We start from the raw sequence: 25,195 nt of genomic DNA on the forward strand, positions 1-25,195 counted from the left end.
GTTATTAATACAAATGATTCATATCTGCAATAATGACTAATAGGCATGATGATTTAATAAATTTATATACATAATGCCGCTGTCATTATTCAAAAATACAAGTAATATGTGTAACTTCATGCTATCAAATTGTTTTAATTTATAGAAATTTCACAGTTTGACGCAAAGAATTTCAAAAGCGACAGACTGAAAGCGTAAATAGACCCCGACTGGGGACGCAAAGCTAATAGTACAATAAAGTGTAAATGATAATTTATAACCATGAAATAACTGAAGTCGTAAACAATTTAATAAATGAGTATTTTATGCATCAGCAATTGACCTAACAGTTGATTCGACTATTTCATTAACTTTTCAGGGCCCACATCACTAATATTGAAATGAATATTATTCCAATTATTCATATGAAATAAATGGGCCTATTTAAGAGGCAACTGAACAATACACGTGCTGTTAATTATGTACATAATAGTTCCGTCACTGAACTATGCGAACTTTGCGAGATAGAAATAATATTAAATTTCGTTTGAAACTCAATTCTTACATTCAGGCTTCACCCGGAACAAAAAGGAACGTCGTTCGATGCGTTTTTTCGCATGATCAAGTGGCGTATATCACAATGGAGAATTCCGCTCTGATTGATTGTGTCTGCTCTGTGCTGGTAACATATGAAAATGAAAAGGTCTGGCGTGTGCATTTTATTGAAAATGGTCTGAAAAATGATGTCAAATTTCATTCTCGAAGCCGTCCGTTTCTTGTGCATGAGGTACATTCCACGATAGACAAATTGCATGCGCATTTTGTTTCATACGAATGATTTCATTACGCGTTTTCTTCCCGCCGTTATTTTAGATTGTGTCTGCTTCACACAGCCCTATAAATATGCAGGAATTTTTTGAAGTGTGCAAAGAAAAGACATTGATGCAATTTCTTCTCAGGGTTTGGGATTAAATTAACAACTTTTACACTTTCGTCAAAATTAAATAAGAAATCTTTGCAGCACATTATTCAGAAGGTGTTCTAAAATGTAGAAATATTAAGATGAAAACGAACCTTTGCTCTAAATTTAAAGGACAAAAGAATCATTATTTCATACCTCAATTTTATTTAGTTTAGAATCAGTTTGCAGCTTACCACTGTTAACAAAAGCGATTTGTCTGTGCTTTTCACAAAATTATGGCTTCGCCCTAAGAATCAATGCAGAATATGGAAATATCTTAAGTAATTCATAATTCCAAACAAATGCAGTGATTGTAGTTCGACACATTTCAGTGCATATGTAAGATATGGTTTATGTACAAATTTGCGTAAATCTCACATAGGTAAAACATAATATTCAGATTGCATTCATAACGGATATGTTAAAAATATGTCTATGACTAATCAGAAATGACAACATATCAATAGCATTTTTGTAGTCCAGTAAGGAATGAAGATTAGCTGAACAATACAATGGCGTGACACTTCTCATCTTAAAGTTCATCATGCGTTCATATGGTGGTGTACATGGTACTTTCAATGATACACTAGAGTACAATTTCATGAAAAGCGGCTACCTATAGACCATATCAAATAGAGAATATTAGGTTATTGTCTTTCCGAACAACAAGTCGTTGAAAAAGGTTTTCTCACTTATCAGACAGAAAAATCTCTATTTTTAAAAATGCTGGAAAATCTTATCTCACATGGGTTATCCCACACTCCTGTGACGGACTACTTTATGCACTGAATATACATATTATTTATGTAAAATAATTAAAAATCAGGTACCTTTATCTTTTCTCTCCGTTCCTTATAGTATATTTCTCGATTCAAAATTCATTACTTTATGATAAGAACGTACCGTTACGCTACAAACGATAAAACTAAAGCGGAACTTTGATATTGTGCGTCACTGAAATGTCACGACGTCACTTCCGCTTACGGACGTCAATTTCCCGCGTTTTAAATAGTTTCATATTTTCATGTTTGTTTTTATTGTTTCTGTTGTGGTAAGTGAGAAATAGAATCCATCATTGGTGTTCGGTGAAGATCGGAAATCCCAACCATCGGGCGCACCGCTCAAGTCTTAAACTCGGCACAGCCTTGTTTAAGACTTGAGCGGTGCGCCCTCGGGTTGGGATTTTCTGATCTTAACCGTAGACCAATGACAGATTCTCTATATCCACGGCGGCTCTGTAAACGTATTATCATTGTTATTGTCATATTAATTTTATTGCGGAAGAACCAGCAACTTAATCCTTGAGAAAAGAATGGACAAAGATCATTTAAAGGTAATACATTCTCGACATTTAAATGAATTTTGATCGAGAATGTTAATATTCTTGATATTGAATAATCTTTCAAGAAATCTTTACAAATATGTATTCGGTCTAGTTTACACATTTATGCATCATGTTGCACATAGTAAATCTGCTGAAAATTATGATTTTTTAAGAAAGAATTTTTCATTTACCATACTGAGGACGGACAACGGACAGCGGACAGATGACGGTCATCAGGTGTTTATCTTGCATCATAAACATTATTATTTTTATTAAAAGTGTAGATTTAATCAACTTTGTGTGAGATTTTAACAAATCAATGTACAATTCAAATTTTAAATGTTTATCAAACATTGTTTGGGACGTTGTTAATTGAAAGGACATGCTGAGCTTTGAATAGCTAAGAAAAAATTATTACGCTCTATAAATATTTTAAAGACCCACTGAATATAAATGCCTGAAAAGAGCAACAATCTCTTTTATTCGGAAATCGAACCTGGGCAAAAATAGGTTAAATCTAATGTGACACTGCTTACGGGTGCAAACGTGCATTTTAATGTTAAAGGTCTCGTTGAAAAGGGCATAGGAACAGCTAGACGAAGACATCTTCGATTCGGCGCTAAGCGAAAGGAACAGTCCAGAACAGTTTCATGAGTATAAGTCTCTCATAAACATGGCAGTAAATTGATAACTGTAATCTTCTTGTAAATGATGTAATTCGGCCTTTTGTAAAACAAAATATGATAAGGCCTAAATGAAAGACAGGCCCAAGAAAGACTACATACAGGTTGGTTTTATGAAACAAGAGGTTCATGATGACCTTGCATCGCTCACCTGATTAATATGAGCTACATAAACAAGTGTAAATGATCACGTAAGAAAATCAAATATAAGTAAGCACTGGAATCTTTTCTCATTTGTGTGAACATGTTTCAAATGTCAAACTGGTGCTAAAATATTAAGGAAGTAGGTCAGTAGGTCATAGTCATGGTCACTGAAAGTCAGTTTTAAGATCGGTGTGCAAAACTGTATATGTCATCCAAATTTCAAGGCTGTATCTAAAAAGAACAAGAAAGTATATCAGTAGGTCAAGGTCACAGTCAAGTGACCCTAATTACTTGGAATCATCAGGTGATTATAATTAAACAATGTAGGAAATATGATCAGATAACTTTTTAAGTATTTTTACCTATTATTCTCACATAAAAAATAAGTGACCCCGGGGCGAGGCTTTAAATTGATCATGGGTCATGATTTGAACAGTCTTAGTAAAGGACCACTAGACAATGCATCGTGTAAAATATCTAGGCTCTGTGCCTTTCGGTTTCAGAGACGAACATTTTTTATGTTTTAACTATAGAATTCTTTGTAGGACCAATATTGACCCTGGGATCATAACTTGAACAATCTTGGTAAAAGTCCGCTAGACAATGCCACATACGAAATATCTAATCTCTAGAACTTCAGATTTCAGAGTCATATAGGGAAAATAAGCCCCGCCCCCTTGCGGCCATGTTTTTTACCAAAACAAATTGGCTTAAACAATTTTGGTAGAAAGTCACCTCGAAATCATTTCTACAAAATATTTTTGAAGTCCGGCTAACAGTTTCTGAAAAGAAGAGTTTTAAAGGTTTTCATTTCGGTTGCCATGGCAACCACAGTTCTGAATGGATTTTAATTCTTTGGGCAATTCTGAAAGGCGGCTACCCAAGGATCATTTCTGTGAGGTTTGGTGTAAGTCTGCCCATTGGTTTTGAAGAAGACGATTTTTTTTAGAAATTGTTGACACACGACGCACGACGGACGATGGACATCGAGCGGTAACAAAAGCTCACGTTAAGCCTTTGGCCCAGGTGAGCTAAAAAGTTAGAATGTAAGGAGGACACCTTTAATAAAGCATATAGAAAATATATGATTGAAAGTTATGGCGGCGAAAGATGGAAAATTTGAAAATTCCTAGAAACGCTCTGAAATCAAATCAAGCTAGGTAATCGATCTAAGCATTCATTTATCGTACGCAGCAATATGTTATTATAGATAATCATCAAGACCTATAACCCATTGGATATAAATGCCTATAAATGACACCTATCTCTTTTATTCAGAAAACGTACCCGGGCCAAAAAACACTATGTGTAATGTGACATTGCTTACGAGTGAAAACGTGCTTTTAATCTGAAAGATCTCGTTGGAAAGGGAAAGGGAATAGGAATAGCTAGACGGAGACATCTTTGATTTTGCGGTAAGCAAAAGGAACAATCCAGGACAGTTTCATGAGAATAAGTCTCTGATAACAATGGCCGTATATTGATAACTGTAATCCTCTTGTAAATGATGGAATTCGGTCTTCTGTAAGATATTAAAGTTATAAACACAAAATCATATCACAGAACTGGAAGAAAGCTGAAAGAAATTGTTGGTTAAATCTAACATCGTGCATGTAGCAAAGCTATTATCAAGGGGAATAAATAGGTATGTATAAAATCTCTGATCAAATTATTCTCTTATTCTTTTTCAAGGTTTTTGCACGAGTAATTTCACATTTAGTAACAACATTTCAAGTATTCCCTCAACATGAATGACACATTCCGTTAGAAGTTCGTATCTAGAATATAAAGATAACAGACTTGAATTATTTCAATAATTCAACTATACAGTTTTCTTTAAAAATATCTACCTGGAATCAATCATGAAATGTTACTATCTAATTAATGTTCTACGTCATCACATAGTTTTCATTTTTTACAACTCGAAGGCGTTCATGTTATCAATGTCTTTTTATCTTGCTAATGCATTATTGCGAATATTTCTTTCCCTTAAAGATACAGATAAATTCATTTTCGTATAACGGAATAAAATACACATCAATAATGTCTGGCTAAAATCTATCAATTATGATATCACTGCCAAGTTTGAATTAAGATAAATTGATTTTATCTTCAACTTACAAGAAAGACTAATAAAACATTTATTGATTTCAATGTTTAAATTATTTCTTACGATTACAAGAATATCCCAAACACTGATTTGTCGTTAAATAAAATCATGTTTGGAGTTTGGATGTGATGGAATTATATCACAAGGGCGCAGCAATCTAAACGACAAGCAATGGCTTTATTTAAGAGATATAGATATTTATTATATATCTACATGATTTTGTCAAAATACAACTTGTGTTTCAAAAGTAAATACGAACAGGCATTATACCTTTATGACGACATCCACCAAATATTTGTCTTTTTAAGGGTTAAGGGGTTCCTACCGAGCTCACTTTTGATGATGTGACGTAAAAATTGTGACGTACACACAGTGAATTGTAATAATAAAACACAGTTTTTATTTTTCTTTGTTTAAACCAATCGGGTCATGTTAGAATTTAGGTTTTGCGTCAGAAAGTGCGCTTGTTTCTAACAATTAACTAATATCAGTCAAAATAAAAATTGAATTTACTCTTATCTACAATACTGATATGCAAACGAAACGTCTACATTAATGAATTTTGTTTCTCATGAGACATTCTCTGTGAATGGTATTTATCGATTCTAATCGAAACTGTACAAATATTAAATTCAGCAATTGACTTTTTCAAGCCCAAGCTTCATGTCTTCCAAAATTATATAGATATTGGTAGGTAAATACGAGAGAACAATGCGAAAAAAAAAATTTCCTGTGAATATCTTAACAAATACTCATGTGGTTCATGATTGACAATGTACAAATTCACTCTAACATCAATGTACAAAAATTACAATGCCGTACATTTCGCACTGAGTTCAATACAAAACGTGTTCTATTTTGGCTTTTAAGTTTGCTTCTCGATATAATACTGTTCTTATCTATAAAGCGACTGAAGTAGTAGACTGTAGCACCACGAAGTGAATTGCTATATGCTATGTACATACATTCGTAATTCTCCCAAGTGAACGATTTTTCTTGTATAAGTACCATCTTGTCCCTGGATTATAGCTTAACTGTATACATTTTGTATTATTTAAACTTGTACAAATAATAAAATTTCGTAATACCGCATTATAAAATAAACATATCCTGTTAAATGGTGAAGCACGGTAATAGACTTGACATTCATTTAAGGTATCCGGTCCACAAATAAGCATGTTTTATATAACAGTGCTTTGAAATATATCAAATATTGATGATGCCTGGTAAGCTCATATATGTTTGGTATCATTTGAATGTGTATTGTCTACTGAAAAAAAAATATTACATGACAAAAATATGTTGTTTTTACTTTATAGTTTTCAATGATACTTCAACAGAAATCCAGTTACTATAGTGTACGATTTATCATTTCGCAGCCAATAAGTGACTGTAGTGATTCGTACATTTTATAACGGTCATCGTATTTGCAAATTCTTGTTTAGCAGACACAACTCTTTCAAATGATACCAAAAAAGATATGGGGGTCACCAGGCATCGACATGTTATCTATTTGAGGATCGGATACCTTAAGGACTAGGAAAATTAACAAATCCGGTAACGTTCTTAGGAGGAATTTCTCCAAAGTCAGACTATGTAATGTGATATAAATATGATAGAGAATGAAGGCAATAGCCAGCCAGTTAGTTTCATTAATGACTTCTCAGACATTTTTTTAATTGTGACACTGACCAGCGTTCCATATAATAATGGAGCTGGAAGGAAATAACAAGCAAATTTCGGTTTAAATGACCGCGGGTTGCAGACACCTCTTTCCTGCCAAATTATATGTTATACTCGGTGGCATTTAGATTGGGCTGACAGATAGGAATGCCTGTTTTAATTTGCAACTTTTCTTGTGATTGATGCAATATGTAGTCTTGATTGTAGTAGTAGGACTGGTTTGGGTGTCATTACGGAAATTCTGGTAAATGTTTTAAAACGTGGTTTCAGCTTTTGATCAAATGATAGACGCTTGTTTTTTAAATTCAGAATTGATACACCATCTGACAGATAAATAAACATCGAGATGGAGAATGCTTGTCTATGGTATTAAAAAGTCGGTCGTAAGTATCAGCTCACTTTCGTCAAAATGCTATTTATACAAAACAGAACAGAATGTTTAAAACCTCTTTAGCTATTAAAATCAGGATAGATAACTCTAGGTTTGTGAAAGCAAAGGTAGAACGGTTCCATTCTAAAGCTACACACATTGAAACGTGAACTTGAAATGTTGGTTGCGGCTTTAGTACAATCTGAGGAATAAAGACAACTCTTATTGAGAAAGATTTACAGAAGACTATATATTACAAGTGTCATTGAATATTTTTGTTGATTTCTGGCGAGATTAAATTTTTCCTTTCATACAGATTTCAATAACATGCACACGCCGTGCCTGTCTATAGTACCAGCCAAAATTACACTTCATATCTAAAAATGGAATTCCCTATTGTAATATACTGCGCCTGATCATGCGCATGAACGCACCGACCGTCAGTTTATTTCCGGTTGAAGGCACAGTGTAAGAATAAACTTTGAAATGTAATTTAATAATGTTGCTTGTAACATTCCCGTCTTGCGGAGTCCCCATTATCAATACCGGAACTATTATCATAGTTATGGCTGGTATGTAATTAACTGCACGTGTATAGTTCTATTAACTATTTATTGGGTTTCAAAAAGTCCCATTTATTTCATTCCAACAATGTAAATGATATCCATTTCATTATTTGTTCTGCGGGCTTGGGAAAGCTTAACCCAACTTTCTGTATCAAATATTGAATTTTACAGCTGATGCTCAAAACACTCATCACTTACGCTCAATACAAAGCTAATGACCTATAGTTATCAGCTATACATTAATAACAAGAAATGTCTTTAAAAAGACAAACGGCGTAGACGTAATAATGTTTGGTGCATGAAAAATTCAGAATAAAGCAGAATGTACAGACAGAAAATATTTGGATATGCATATACGAACACATTATTCATTTGCAAATATTCCAACTAAGCAGCAAATTTAAATGATCAAGAGGTATCCTTTCAGTGATAGAAGGTCAAAAAATGATTTGACGTCCTGGGCTGATTCTGAAATAATTTCGTGTTGGGTCAGAATCCCCTATAAGTAACCCGCTAGCACAATTTGTCGACCAGCGTACAATTAGTTGGACTAGAAAAGGCTAAAGCAGTTGACATGAAAATAAAACCCTAGCTTTTAAATCACTAGTGACCCCCATAACTCTAATTACTTGATTAAGTTCTAAGATTAAAAACAACAAACTTAAAGCAAAAAATCAAACATTTAAACATTTGCAGATTGGGACTTCAATAAATGTTGAAATCTTTTTTATTTTGGTAAAGTAATAGGTAAATAATTACATAATATATCATGATGGAATAGTGATTTTTAAATTTAATTTGCACATTGTTGTTGTTTGCATAGTCATTATTTTCATGAAATTTAAAATATTTTCAGCTGACCTACTGGCCTCCATTGGTGTTGTTATTGTTTTTGTTTGCACTTGCCAAAGCGAGGCTCCAGTGGGGAAAGACTCCTGGTGTCAAATTATGTAGGGAATAACTCAGTTTGGTGAAATAATAACAAAGAATTGTTGAATTTTCTGCTTTATTTTTACGAACAGCATGAATTTGCCGTCTATGCGAAACCGAGTACAGTCCGACACCGGGTACACTGTCTGGCTCTACAGTTACAATCAGCCACCACTCATTTATCCATAATCGAGGTACGCAACGGGGTAAGAAGTTTACTTTCGATTTCTCTAGCAGAGATAAATTACTAAAAACTTTAAATTAGAATATATCATTTTAGTTAAGGGTAACAAAACTACTAAATATGTTCCATTTAATATGTGCCTTCTGATAAAAATGTCATTTAAGACTTAATAAATGGTTTATCTTCTCAGCGCGCACCTGTTCCGTTTCCCGATTACTACAGAATCTAGGTCAAAATCTATGTTATTCAGCTGACGCCGAAAAAAGATTAAACATCATAAATATAACGTTATACCGCAGTCTTAAATTACAAAATACAAAGTTACACGTATATATAGAGATTATACAGTGTACATAACACTAACCATGCAATATTATATATATGAAAAATCCATGTCACACGGAAATGAGAACAACATGCGTAGTAATTAGGAGTATCATGGTATTTTCTGTGCTTCAGGAATCGCGACTTACGCAGTATGAAACCCGTTTTCGGATTTGTTTTATTCGGATAACCAGATATTCGGTGGTCGGAAACAAATATTGCAACTGTTTAGAGATTGATAAATTGACAAGTTTGTTGAGATCTGCTCAACCCGGGGCCAGAGGGCGTAGACGGTAGCATGCATTTCCACTACCGTCCATGAACAGGCTCAATGAAACTGAGCCTGCAACATTTTCGTTTTTGTCGACCTTTGGAGTTTCCACTTTTTCTATTTTACCAATTGTAAATGGCCGAGTTGACAAAACCGCATTTGTCGGCTATACCAAGATAGAGCTTTATATTGAGAGAAGCTGGTATTTCGTAATCATCGTAATCATTGTAACGCAGTCGCAAATGCTGGTTGGAACTTGACAGAGCTTTATATGCTGTGCTGACAATTAGCTGCAGATCCTAAAATATATGTTCTTAACTCTCAAAGACAAATTAATTGTTAGAAAGCTAATTTGGGCACCTCATGATAGAGTAATTTATTCACAAATCAGTACATCGTGTTATTTTCTTTAGAGTAGGATAACTGTGAAGACTCGATACCCGTGCCTGCATTTCAGGACAGGAAAAAAATCAAATCAGGAAACATTCTTAGGAAGTTTTTTTGTTGTCAAATCAGACAACTTAACTTTGTGTTATAATATATTTGGACACATAGAGTCCAATATCTGCCAGTTAGTTTCTTTAAATGATCACCCAAACCCTTTTTTAATTGACACACTGACCACGGTTCCCAGAGTTATAATGGATAAGGAAATGAAAGAATAACAAGCTTAACTGCGCTTTAAACGACCGTTAGATTTTCACGCCAAATTGTACTTTAAACTGACTGACCTTTAGATAGTAGTGACAGATGGCAATGTCTTTGTAAATTTTCAAAATGTTTTTCTTCTTGACAGTGATGTAATATGTAGTCTGGACTACAGTAATTGAACTGATATATTTTCACTTAGAATTTCCCATAAAATGACTGACAATGGGAATATACAAAGTACTTCAAATTATAGATAGACAATACTTGCCAGGAGCTACCAATATCAGTGAGGATGAAGATTCTTTTCTTGTATAGTCGGCTAAATTAGTAGGTGAGCCGCGCCATGAGAAAACCAACATAGTGCATTTGCAACCAACATGGATCCAGACCAGCCTGCGCATACGCGCAGTCTGGTCAGGATCCTTGCTGTTCGCTTTTAAAGCCTATTGCAATTAGAGAAACCGTTAGCGAACAGCATAGATCCAGACCAGGCTTGTCTGGATCCATGCTGGTCGCAAAGGCACTATGCTGGTTTTCTCATGGCGCGGCTCAGGTCAATTTTCGACTACACCATGGAAGCATTCAAGGTAACAAATTACTTATCCTGTAGTTAAAAGAGCAAATTGTGTCTTAAAGGTACATAGGCAACAAATACAAGAAAATATGAACGTGTAGCATCTGCATTTGATTGCATATAATTGATTGTCCAATTTCTTTTTGAAAAACAAAATCTTTATTTGATTGCAGAATCTAGACGGAAATAGACAAAGCTATCAGCTTGAGTCACATGTGTAATAAAATCATCAGTCTGTGTCTACTTAAAACGATTTCAGCCCGATAATCCAAGTCATGAATAAATGCATGATATTCTTCTGTACAAAGAAAAATATTGACCTTTTCTTTGAAGGACTGGAAAGTGATTTAATAACCTGTTAACCGTTGTGATAAACTATAAAAAGAAAACGGTCATAGCCCGAACTCCTCGCGTTAGCGTTGCCGGTTTGGGCGAGCGAGGTCTGAAGTTTTCTTTCTCAAAAATGCAAGCTTACAGATTATTAGTTGTTCTAGTTTATAAATTACCCTGTGCATGCTGAATAATTGTCGAAACCCTAAAAGCAAATTGGGTCTTCGTGGCAGTGGTATTCCTTATAATATAGATAACTTCGCTTAAAATATATTAAAGGTCATTGGACCAGTTTTAAATAAGTGATAATATTTATTCAATTTTTTTCTACGTATATGTTTGTGTTTTTGTATTTAGAAGATCTTCAGAATCAGTTGCTTACACTGTACTACATTTCTCAACAAAATATTTAAAAAAGGAATCCTGTCTCTTCCCCCATACACTCTTTTAATACGTGCAAGCATAATATATAATAACAAATTGAAAAAAGTTTACATTTTAGCGGCACTTACTACTTCCAGTGCGAAGGTTTGAATAGGTAATCCATACGCAATTACCATATGCACCAAGTACGCAGGTATTTTTGTACGAGCAATATAATTTCTGATGTGTATTAATATGTATCACGTCAGAAGTAAAGTGAAAGATGGAGATTTTCGCTTTCAAGCTTATCTCTTGTGTTATTGCTATCTGTGTTACAAGACATAACACATTACATCTTAAGAGCTGGATGCGAGGTCATTTGTGTTCGCAGGGCAAGGTGTACCATACCGTTGATAATATATCGTGGCGGCGAAGTGCAAAATTAATTGTTATTTATTTGAGCCGCGCCATGAGAAAACCAACATAGTGCATTTGCGACCAGCATGGATCCAGACCAGCCTGCGCATCCGCGCAGTCTGGTCAGGATCCATGCTGTTCGCTTTCAAAGCTTATTGCGATTTGAGAAACTGTTAACGAACAGCATGAATCCTGACCAGAATGCGCGGATGCGCAGGCTGGTCTGGATCCATGCTGGTCGCAAACGCACTATATTGGTTTTCTCATGGCGCGGCTCATTTTAAGTTATTGACGATTGAAGTTTAGAAATTGTTTCCGATTTATATTGTGTTTTTTCTATAGACAGAATCAGATTTTCGGTAAAATGTTGTTTTGTTTTTTTTCCAATTGGATTTTGGAGATAATTATTGTTCCTTCTAAGGAACGCTTAGATTCGGTAAGTCTCATTTGACTGAGCAACTGATCTCGAAAGCTGTTGTCATTTCAAGCTGGCCAATCAAACTCCGTGACCTTAGCAATAACCTCTGACATTAGAATTATTCTTCCCTAATTGAGGCGACTCTCTGGCTGAACGCGCTCTGCGGATTACACATTACAAAACCCGAGGATGGAAAAGATGTTGAAACAGGCCAAACATCTCATGTGTCACAAAGGTTAAGATATGTCGTTACTTTCGAATGCATGTTTAATATGTGATAATAAACCCCATTGCGACCCTCTCATTGTGTGCAATAAATTCACGTATCGAATGCCCGGATGTCACATTCACGAGATTAAGGCCAGATACGTCTAAATTACAGCCGTGAATTACTTGATCAATGACCACTAAGTTTGTTGTGTGCGGGGACGTAACCTGTTAGCGCATCAAATCACTAGTAGATTAGGATCCCACCATATATCTAGCACAAAAATGACTTACCAGCTTTGAACGGGTGAAGAAGTCAGGCAAAAAGTAACTGATTAAAATCAAATACTGCCGTGAAATATCCATTTTACGTGTTAGTTAAAAAACAAGTTCCGGAAAATGTCCACTATTCCCTTTTAATGTCCCCTACTGTCATAGTCTGCTATCATCTCTATAAACTTCTCAAAACACTTTACCAGTAGCACATGGACATTTTTGGACTGAGTTTAAATCGGGTCAATGTGTACAGCCAGTGCTTTTTAATTGCCGTATGTACTCAACTGCAAGTGGTAGCGGATTTACTTTGTTGTTGGATCTAACAACTTCTGTTTAGCGTACATACTGTGGAAATAGCGGACTCGACATTTTTCAGGCAATAGAAAACAACATAAATCTTTTTCAAAATTTTAGTTTTTTTTTTGTATTTTGGTGCAGAAATAAACGCCCCCTTGGTGCAAAATGTATCACCCTCTCCCCCGGGACGCTTAAACGGGTGATACGGAATGTCAATAAGGTAGAATGGTCTTGTCTTTGCGTCCTATCCTAGGGTTCCACATATTTAAAACAGACATTGCAACCAAAATTTTAAAAGATGATCATTATGTATTTATATAGATGTGCCCTAGAAGGAACTTTTGTTATGCTTTAACTTGTAATAATAGGACTTTTAATTTGTATATTCTTATTCCTTTTAAATACCACGCCATGTTTATTTTGACAATTGATTAGCACGCATTTGTTGCTCACCAGCATGTTATTAATCTGTTCTGATTCGATTCTATGAGAATTAAAATGGTCATACAAAAATGTCTTCCATCCCACTGGCTTTACAGCATTAACACAGAAGTAGTCAGTTTATGTTAGCTATAAAACAACATAATGTTGTACCATATATATCATTCATGGTGTTAACTCTATACCGATTAGTTTGATTTGTTAATGATCATTTAGAAACTATTTGAATTTGGGCTATGACCATTGATCCCTTGGCCAACGGATATGGATACGGAAGAGAAAGGTTAGTTTCAAAGCAACAGTTGATGCTGGTACGCAAAATAAGATCTTAAATTGTCTGGTATTCAGATAGGTCTTATTGAATTGTTGCCGTTTATTTGTAAAACCATACTTTAGTGTGATTGATATAACTATTTCGTCTGGACTGTTGTAATTGAACGTGTCAAATACAGACGCAATTTTAGCTCATGTAAACATATTAAGTCTTTCAAACAAAAAATAAAGATAGAAGTGTTTTGGAAGTGACATAACAAAATCATTTGTATGGATGCATGTACATGCACTTGTCTTTCGTAATATGTTCGTCCTAATTCCGACATCACAAATAAATTTATGGCTTTTGGAATGAATATTGACAATATTCGAACCTATTTCAATAAAACACATGCAAGGGGTTCTTTTAATATGTTACCAATCGAAAAATCGGAAATGTTGGTTGATACAAACTAAACATTCCCATCAAAGTATGTTTTAAACATTTAGATTGGACTTGGGTAGTAAGTTTTCAAAAAGATTATTTCTTGCGATCAAGGATATTTAGTCTGCGGTGAAATAGAGAGTTTACTGTAGAATTTCCCGTAATTGGCTGAAAATTTGATATCAAACATAGTTTACACCATATCTCTAAAATTCAGTATAGAGACCAAATCAGATTTTTTTCCGATTCAAATAGATACGTAATCAGATTGGCCGCTGAATATCGAGACGACGAACTTTCTGCTTTCTTTGTTTATTTGAAAAATATAATTTTACTTTTGCTGACTTCATTCAAAGTATACTGGCAAAACTAAATCAAAATTATGAATATAACTTTCCTTGGAAGTTCTTGCTGCTAAAATTTTCAAGGTTAAAATATACATATTGAGCCTTTTGACACCATTGCCAGTGTAAGGATTCATCTATTACTTTTATTTACGCTTACTTTGGAACATGGTAATGATAGATAGTGTTTGTGCACAATTACCCGGTTTAGAAGTCCTAGTGTCCCACATTTATCTTTTTTTAACTATAGCCATATGTATATACGGGAAAGTACTTAAGCGCAACACAGGCACATTGATACATTCTTGTATGCATGCACTTTGATTCCATATTTTTCGATATTTCAGCTCTGATCGAACAACAAGAGTTTAATAGCTTACATAGCTGATTCCTTCGGCTGTCTTCGCTAAGTTCTGTAACTGTTTTATTACAGGCATTTCACTGATTTCTTGTTGAATAAAGTACCGCAAAAAATTTTCGGACTGACAAATACATGTACATATTTTACACCTTATACGCTTGTACAGTAAAACGCACGTACGTATTGCTATTTAATATGATTTGTTTTCTTATTTGGAAATGTATTCTTGTTTCTATTCATTTGCTTCTTTCTCAGAGGATCTATATGTAATGTGTAAGTTTGGGATTAAAGAATGATTTTCTCAATGATGAATGATCTTTTTCCGCTGTTTATTGCAGTAAGTCTCCCATACTTGTCTGTAGGTGACTATTCCGTGCTCTCCAGAGGTCAGCTATTTATTCCTCTGAAACATTGTCGGATCACTTCAGTAATGAGGCCAACATTATTTAATATATTTTTAATCCGTACGCTGCTTGAATGAAGTTTTTCTCCCATCACCAGAAACAAAATAGAACTTGTCCTGCACCAGTTTTCTCCAAGAGGTTATCAGACACTTGCGTAATGATTGTAATCATTGGAATAATTGAAACTTTCATATCAATTAATGTTTTATTAGTTCTTTTATGAAAATGAACGATTTTGTTATTTTCATCACTGATGTTAAAAATGATTAATTTGAGCTAGATAATATTGATGATATTGATATGAGGAAATGTATTGTATTCAAAATAATGTATTATTATGATAAAACAATAAATAGCACGCACATGTCTTAATTAGGTTACGTTAAGGCACTTGCATTATTTGTGAAAATCCCTTGCGTCGTTGCAAGGAAGCTATACAACTGTATTGTATGCTCAACTGAAATAGTCATTAATGCTCTGCAGGAATCCTTAAAGTTCTCGTCATTGGTTGTATATATGGGGTAGATTGGAAGAAAAGGTTGTTTCCTGATTACAATCAGATATGCTGCAAAAACACGCTCGGTGACACTTCAAACGAAATCAACCTCAATCGCGGACGAGGTCAACTCTACATGTGAGTAACAAAATGTAAAAAGTAAAGCTGCTAAATGTCTTATTTATATTGCAATTTGTATTACTTTTGGTATGCACTACTTATGTATTCCATCAGATAGGCATATTTCTTCTGAATACGAGTTACATACTTGTCAACGATATTCTGTTTAGAGTACAGCGTACATGCTCTATGAACCATGATAAAAATATTTGAACGAATATTCAGAAACTTCATTTTCTCCATAAATTTTGTATATATAATTATATTATATCCATCTATGGATAGTAACTATAACAATTAAACTCTGGAATGTCGACAATTAACCTGAACTGAGTCGGTATGACATAAACAAAAACAATCATTTTACAAGTAACCATGGTAACTAGTATGCAACAGTGCTATTTATTCTAGCAATGATATGTCGTTAAGGGGGTGCGAATGACGTTATCAGATTCACATACATCATTGTTCTTCTTTATGTCCCCTAGAAAGTAAGTATAAAAAAATTCCCTATATTTCAATCTATCGCTTTTCGTTTTCCGTATTTTTGTGTTCTTCAATTATAAATAATTAAAAAAGAGTAAAGTCTGTTCCAATGTGTTTTCTCATTTGATTTAGTATATAATAGTATATAATCCGTTGCAGATTAATAACTTGACATGTTTAAGGTCTTAAATATCTGAATTTATTTCCTGTATTTCTGAATCTTTTACAATGACCAGAGGTACAAAGTACTGCTTCATGGACACACTTATTCCTAACCTGCTTTATAATTGGAACTGCGTATTAATAGTGTATCACGTCAGAAATAAACTGAAAGATGAATATTTCGCTTTCAAGTTTTATCTCTAATGTTCTCGTTATCTATGTAACAAGACAAATCTGTCTTCATTTGTAGAATTGGATGTGAAGTCTTTTATCTTCGCAGGTAAATGCATAACTGGTTCTGAGACGTTATTTCCAAGTGTATATTTTTGGGAAAATGAAGTGAACAATTTATGTAAGATTATTGCTGACTGGAATTCGATGAAATGCTTCATATGAAGTGTATAATTTAATTCTTATTTTAATAGCACGTATCTTTCAAAGACATTTGAAAAACTATATCTGAACAAAAAGAAAAGAAAACAGTATGTTGTGATGCGACGCCTCCCAAAGTCAGAACTGATAGCAAAACAGATTGGTATATGAATATCGAGATGAAGAATTTCTGTTTTTCGTTAGTTGTTAATATAATTTCACTTTTACTAATATATTACATTTATAAAACAAAATTCAAATGGTATTGTAAATCACAATTAAACACAGGTGTCGCTCTCAAACTCGTGCTGTGAAAACTGAAAGGAGTGGAATATTGTATAATATTATTGTCAGTGGATACTGGAAGAGTTTAGATTTTAAAAGAGAAACATCTAGTAATTTTGCAATATTTCCATAACACTAAGGTATATAATGTAAGGATCATTATATAAATTAATTTGATTTCTTGTTGGTTTCTGCTAAGACAACAGTTTCAGCTTGATACGAGTACTCAGTCTCCATTTTCTCTCAATCTTGTCATGTTTCCTTATTATCATCCCTCGCCGTAAAACCCAACTCACTCATTTATTATCTTCCCATCCCCACTTTTATCATCAGTTAACATGAAGTAATACATGCATGCAAGCAATGTTGAAGATATAATGTATAATTAAGTTGGTTCTTATGGAAACAATTGTGAAATAAAGAGGTGTTTTGCCACTAATGCATATTCTGTTTTACTCATACACAGGTGTGCATTTGAAAACAATTAGCAGGCTAAATACATATGTTTAATATTACACTAATTCATACTCTTCACGGTAATCACGAAACATAGATTGTTTTTACACTTTATCTGCATATACTGTGTGATTATCCAGTCAGTATTCATTAAATTTTGCGAAAATTAGGCCCAGAAATGTCTATACATATTTGAAGAATTTGACAGGCCGGTTTATGAAAATTTCATAATCTGTAAATCTCCTACAAACTTAACAAGATACGCATTTTCCCCAATTTTATATTGGAGTTGTCCCAATTGAAGACCAAGGATTGGCTGGTAATATTTGTCATTTGTGCATGCTTTAAATAATAATTGAATACTGTTTTCCATCCAGTATCGTTTATGATATAGTACTTGTGAGGGAATCATGGTTATTTCATAGCTTTCCAAACAAATGCATTTTAACTGATGTACTACTGTAGACTGTTGTCTTTTATGTGGAAGATTTCCATCTCGCATATCTTGTCGTCATGCAGAAACAGCGCTTGTAAAAGTCCGTAATGGATGATGCCACGACAAGGTGTTTTGTGATTTGGCAAATTCTCACTAAGTCGCATTTTGGTGCACCATAGAGTCGAAATATTGGTCTTGTTACATTATGAAATCAGTGCGAATTCTAAATGTTCACTGAGGAATACTTAAACGTTTAACGAGTAAAACAATTATAATAAATACATTATTGAACCTCATTTTCAAAGAAAAGAAACATGCTCCACCACTTCAAACGACCCGAATGTGGAATGATGTCCTACAAAATAAATTGAGTATATTATCATAATATAAACTCATCGTACCATTCCGAAATTCTTCCAGCAGTTTTATTGTCTGCGATCATCACGAAGTTGAAGTTTCTTTCTCTATAAAAATGCAACTTTACAGCTGAAGTTGTTTTTATAATTTAACTACTCTAAACTAAGTAATTCTCAGAAGCGTTAAAAGCACGTTGTGTATCCCTAGAAAGGGCCAGGACTCTTCATTGCATATTTTAATCTAGTGAATGCCTTTCTTTCAACAGGATATAACTGATTTTAGCCGTTTGATACATATATAACATTGCTGAACCTGTACTTAGATAATTAAATATCCCCCCTTTCCTCTCCTGCATGTTTTTGAAACATGTTAGTATCTGTATTAAAACATTTCGATTACATGCCAGCGGTCCATGCTAATTCCTATACTAAGTGTCTTGCCTCATAATGCAAGGTGCGTATTGATAGTGTATTTAGTCAAATGTATTTCGCTTTTAAGTTTATCTGAAAGTGTTCTGGCTATCTCTAAATGTTCTTGCTATCTTTGTAACAAGACAAATCAGTCTAAATATTGTAGAATTGGATGTGAAGTGATCTGTTTTCGCAGGGCAGTGTGTAATTAGTTCCGAGACACAACTTCCGATTACATATCTTGGTTAGATGAAGTGCGAGATTAACAATGATTAATTTCAATTTATTGATGATTAAATTTGAGAAACTGCAGACTACAATAGTAGTACCATGATACTTATTGCTTTTAACTTTTATAGAAAAATATTTTGCTATACTAATATCTATCGTTACGTAATGATTCATTATTCGTCACATTAGCATAAAAAGTAGATATGTACCTCTTTGCACTTCTTGCGCTAAGGTGACAAACTAATAAGTCTTATACTTATGAAATACAAATACATTCTTCGAAGGATAAAAAGTACTTCAACGCTTTTGAAGTTCGGACAAAAGAAATATTCTGTTCCTATGTATGCCTATCTTGTAATCATTTTTTATGCCAAGCTTCCATTTGGTACGGTACAATGTCATTGCTAAATGCTGTCGTCCTATGTATACAGAGCCTTGTGTGTCATTGCGCAGCGAGCCTTAAATGATGGTTGTAACTTGACAGAGATTATGTGTTAAAAAGCCTATCGAGATGACAGACCCTTAATCGAGTATTGTTTATTTAATTTCGTTAGTAATTAACTGACGATGATTTCTAAGACACAGACATGACTTAGTTAAAGAGTGATTCATTTATTTAAACACACAAGACTAGAAAATAATCCGACTCAGACAGCATTATGAACACAGAGTAGTATGAAAACTTTTTTAATTTTAGCCACATGAATGCAATTAGTTGCTATAATGACGACTCGGACAGTGTTTGCCAGGGCTTCCTATATTATTGGTGCTTATAATGACCAGTTGGTGATTACATGAATTCCCTAGCAAAATATTATTTTAACTGTATACATTTAGATAGGACTTGCAGATATGAATGTCGCTGATAGCTTGCAAAACCGATTTCTTTCTTGAGACTGGTGTAATTTGTTGTCTGTACTGCAATTATCGAAATGATGCAAGTATATCCAGTAAATGACTGACTAAGATGAGACAATACTTCTCGAATTCAGAAAAAGTACTGGATCAGATAGGTAAATGAATAACGAGAAGGCAATTGTCTTGTTTTCTGTTTGTTCGGCGCGAAATATTATCTTACTGTCACCTAAATATCACATATACAACACAAAATCCCAAACAAACTCAAGCTCGAAAACAGGACTTTTGTTTTCATGTTCTTGCTGTAAAACCAACTATACGGTATGACCTATTGTGCGTTTGTGAATGCAATTTTCGTAATAGATAAGTAACTAGTCTTCTGTAAAATTGGTTATTTCAAATACTCATAAACTGTAGCACTTGAAAACTTTTGGTTTGATTTTTCCTTAGTAAAAACATATATGTGAAATATTCGTAAAAAATGACCTTTTAAAAAATAAATTACACACGCTTTTTCATTCTTATTCCTTTAAACGAGAAATGGCCTCTGCAAACAGATATTAATGATCTTTGGCAACTACATCGTCATAATTTTTCTTTTGACTCTGTCTATTTCTAAAGACTATTACAGCTACACTCATTAGTTGTCGTCATGTGAGTTTAAACCCAGCAAGTGTGGTTTTCCTTGAAGATTACAGTTTGAGCAGAAGACATCAAGGAAGAGACAGATTTAGAGCTCAAGCTGAGCATGACGGTGTAACATTTTTAATCCGGTTCTTAATATTATAAAGTTAAAGTATGAGAAATATTTGCAGTTAGTAAACACAACCGTGGATGAAAAAAATATTAAGTACTGCTATATCCTTTTGCTGAATAAATTGCATGTTCTATTTACAAATCTATTGGTTACAAAATGAATATTTGTAACAAGAATAAGTGTTTGACACTTCACTGGCAAATACTATGTGTTTACATAATCCGCCTGTGTCCCTAGAATTTCACAAAAATGCAATCGATACTGTTCTTATATGTATCCCCCCCCCCTCCACCCGCCCATCCCCCACATATAGTGCTGAGAAAAATGTTTAACATTTAGCAGACCAGAAATAAAGTTCAACGACCTTACACCCGGCACTCGTTAGTTTCCTACATGTTGAGTGAAACCTGGCAAGATCAGTGCGTTATCTCCTACAAGTTTAATACGATACGTCATATTCTCTTGTCCAAGACATTTTTACATTGGTTCGTAGTAATTTTGTAATGTGTTCCATCTAGATTTGTATAAGACGTTATATTAATAATGTAGTTCATATGAAGGAAACTGGGTTATCTAACCTTTAGCCTGCTGGCAGCTTTGCGACCAGTGCAGACCAAGATCAGTGCAGTCTGATTATGGTCTGCACAGTTCGCTATTTATTCAATAAATTTTCAGTGAACACCCATGCATGAATAATAAATGGTACTGCCTAAACTGAATGTTGGACCAGTCAATTTTGGAAATTTAGCAGGGTAAAAGGTTATGCGGTATAAGATTGCAAATTCAATATACATCCAATATCTATTGCAGTGCATAGGCAAACTCAAGTTAATTGATGATGCGTATTTATAGTGTGTCAGAAATAAATTGAAACATTTCGTTTTCAAGTTTTATCTTAAGTGATCTGTTGCTATCTCTGTAACTAACATTTGTAGAATTGGATGTGAAGTAATCTATCTTCGCACGGAAATGTGTAATTTTCTCCGAGTATATATCTCAACAAAAAGAAGTAAACAATTAATGTGATTTATTGTAGATTATTTATGACTGAATTTGAAAAACTGATTCCGTAAGAAGATTTTAACCATTGTTTCTTCTGTAGAATTCTTCCACAGGGTTTGGTTAAACTTCTTTATGACCCCCTCCCACCCCCTAACCCCCACCACCACCCCGCAAAAAAAACGTAACTCGTTAGTAAACTCTTGTGGCAAAATTTGAAACTTTTGAACTATTAGATCTTGTTTTATAAGATATCTGACCAAGTAAAAGCATGTTTGTTGACCACTTGCATGCAATAATAGATTTGTGATTTAGTTCGTGAACATTTCAAATGGCTATAAGTGAAACGTTCACCAGTGTTTTATGTTTGTTTCACAGAATAAACGGTTGATTCCATTAATGATAGCTTTACAAAGAAAGATAATATGACAATTCTCGTGAAATGGTAAACTATGGCCCCTGTGCTGCGACAATGGTTTTGATTAAGCGGAATATTTCATAGTACAAAGACGTTGTGTCATTTCCGCTTTGGACAAGGATCCTACATTTTAAATGAATGATGTAAGCTATTGGCGAGAAAACTTCAGTTTTGCATTACTCGTTCGAATGTTTCACTGAGTTTTCATCTTAACATATATTTGCCATAAGTAAACCTTTGAAATATCTAAATGATACTGGTTTATAACTAGCATACCACCAGCGTGTTTAACAATTCAATTAATTCTATTATGCGGAAAGCGGCATGATTATAAATACAATCTTGAGCCCTTTTACTTTTATTCCCTATCTTCATACGCGCTTTTTTATCGGGATAAAACAAAGACGTCGGAACAGACAAACACTGAAATGACGGATAAAATGCTTGAATGACAACATGCAAATGCACTTGTCTACCATAGTATTTCCGTCTAGATTCCGGCATCACAAACAAATTAACGGTTTTCAAAGTGAAATTTGACAATCAATTTTCCTATCGATATTGTACATGCCATTTTTTTTCTCAATTTTTTGTATCCACGTGCAGACATCATCTACTGAACTGCAATTCCCCATTGTGATGCACGCCATCAACTTTAACGACGTTTTACTTCCGTTTGAAGACAAAATTTATAAATCAAGCTTCAAACGAAATTTGATAAAGTTGCTTGTAATATTTCTGACTCGGACAGTTTGCTTTCTCAGTGCAGGCACTATTGTCAATTATATTTCATTCTGTGGTTAGTCAGTCTAACGCTTCGAACTTGTTGTCGTCAGACTGTGAATTGTCGGTCATGTAAAGCACCGCAGTAAAGACAAAAAGCCTTTGGATCATCCAGAAATAATTGTTCGGTCAGGGTACAAGAGAGGAATATGATTTATCATCTCTTTGTGGCGATGTGCCATTTTAAAATGTTACTCCGGTTTTAAACTGTATTATGCATATTTCGAAGAAATATCATTGTGGTCGTAATGCCACATCTTTTTCAGTGACAGTGAATCCCAACCAAAAAGGGCAAAACTATCATTTTAAGTTAGTACAAATGCATAAAAAAGACCATTCAAAGAAGGGGGCATGCAACAGTGTCAAGTCAGAGAACGTAAGATATAATTCACATACATTTTTATCTATTCGTTATTTTCTTCCTCTTTGTCTGTTAGGTTTAACATCACTACGAACAATGGATACTTATCTAACTTTTGATAGAAGAGACTCCAAATGAGCGGGTACCTGGTCAGAACCACCGGCGTTCCGCAAGCCAGCCGTATGGCTTCCTAAAGAATTCTTCATCCAAGTAAGCTTTCGAACCTATATCTGTGAGGCAAGTGATTCGAAGCCAGCTACTTTAACTACTCAGTCAAGGAGGACCCCTCCCAAACTTACGCCTCTTTCCCCTTTTAGATACTTTTGTACTCGATTATCATTTTGATACAATGTATCGTCTTTCTAAAAAGAAAATTTACTAGTTCTCTTATCTAATTCAATCAAAAACAACATGAACAAAAAAAAATAAAAAAATAGACACTCTGTAGAAATTATGCACGGAGTTTAATCAGTTTGACAGCTACATGTCCTTTCAATGATACATACATGTACTTGTACAGTACAATGTCACACACCTGTTGCCTGACTGTGTTTAGTCTTTAATGTACAACTTTATATAAATGAAATATTTTGATGTAAGAAAGACAGAACAACCAAAGAGATGAATATTTGCAGCATGAGTATGTGGTATGAATTCTGAACAAAAGACAATCTAAAACAAATCAATTTCTGGTGTCTTTGAACAATATAAACAGCTTAGTAAGTATCGATCTGTATTTGATGTCAATGTCGTATCAAAGAAAATTTGTCATTCATAAGAAAATCTCTTTTATTCAGACATTAAGACATTAATCATTACATATCAATATTGTAGATCAATGTGTTTTTCATATTGACTGATAATGATTAATTATTTAAGGCAATCTTGTGGTCATCTTAAGAAGCAAACTGTAATTTAATGGCAAACGCTTTTAAAGAAATCGTAAAGTTACCATTACGTTCACTAGTATGAGATATACATTTCCTCGTAACTTGTATTGTATAGTTTATAAATTGCATTATAGGCTGGTTCCTCAAGAATATCGATGTGTAGTTTTGTAAGCATTTATACAAAATAGAGGTGATTTAAAATGCAATCATTAACTTGTAAATTATGAGTGAATGCCATAACAAAGTAACTAAATGCGAAGTTAATAACTCTGAACGAAATAGCATCATTCATGAAAAAGTATTATCTATCATAGATGTGACTTGTTAAATCCATTTAAACTTTATCGTCACATCATTTATAAGCTAACCTGGTTTTGGCAAATATAAATGAATGTTTTGCTGTCTGTTGAACTTGATTCAGATAGTCAGGAATCTGTTCATAACTGGAACGGTATGCAATTTTGCGACGACCATTATATGCTCACGATAACAACCTCTGACAAGAATATGAAATGGAAAATCCTCTTTCAAACCCTTCAAATCATGATTTGAACCCTCTTGCAAAATATGATTTCATTATCAATACTTGAGCCGATCCGAATATGATTTAATCCTTCTGTTATCTTAATTTTACAATTGTTTAGACTGGTGTTTTTAGAATGTTTTATTTGCAATACTACACAGTCATAAGAACCGAATGCCGGTTTTATGACCTCTTTATATTTAAAAGCATGTTAGTAGCAAGCAAAATGTAAACATGTTGGAGTTCGTTATTGGTACTGCACTTGTAGTATCACAGTAATTTTTGAAAGGCAATTTTCTTAATACCATTATCGTAAGTTCTAACAGTGAATCGAATTGTATCATACAGAATAACATATATGGTATTTGCCCACCGATTGTCACATTGATCTGCCGTTTCTCTGCTTAGGCTTAAAATATTCCCCGTTGACATAATTGAACAATTGAATCTAAATGTAGTGAACTTGTAATAACAATAAGAATTTTC

This window comes from Mercenaria mercenaria, chromosome 10 (assembly GCF_021730395.1).
Source record: "Mercenaria mercenaria strain notata chromosome 10, MADL_Memer_1, whole genome shotgun sequence".
Lineage (NCBI taxonomy): Eukaryota > Metazoa > Mollusca > Bivalvia > Venerida > Veneridae > Mercenaria > Mercenaria mercenaria.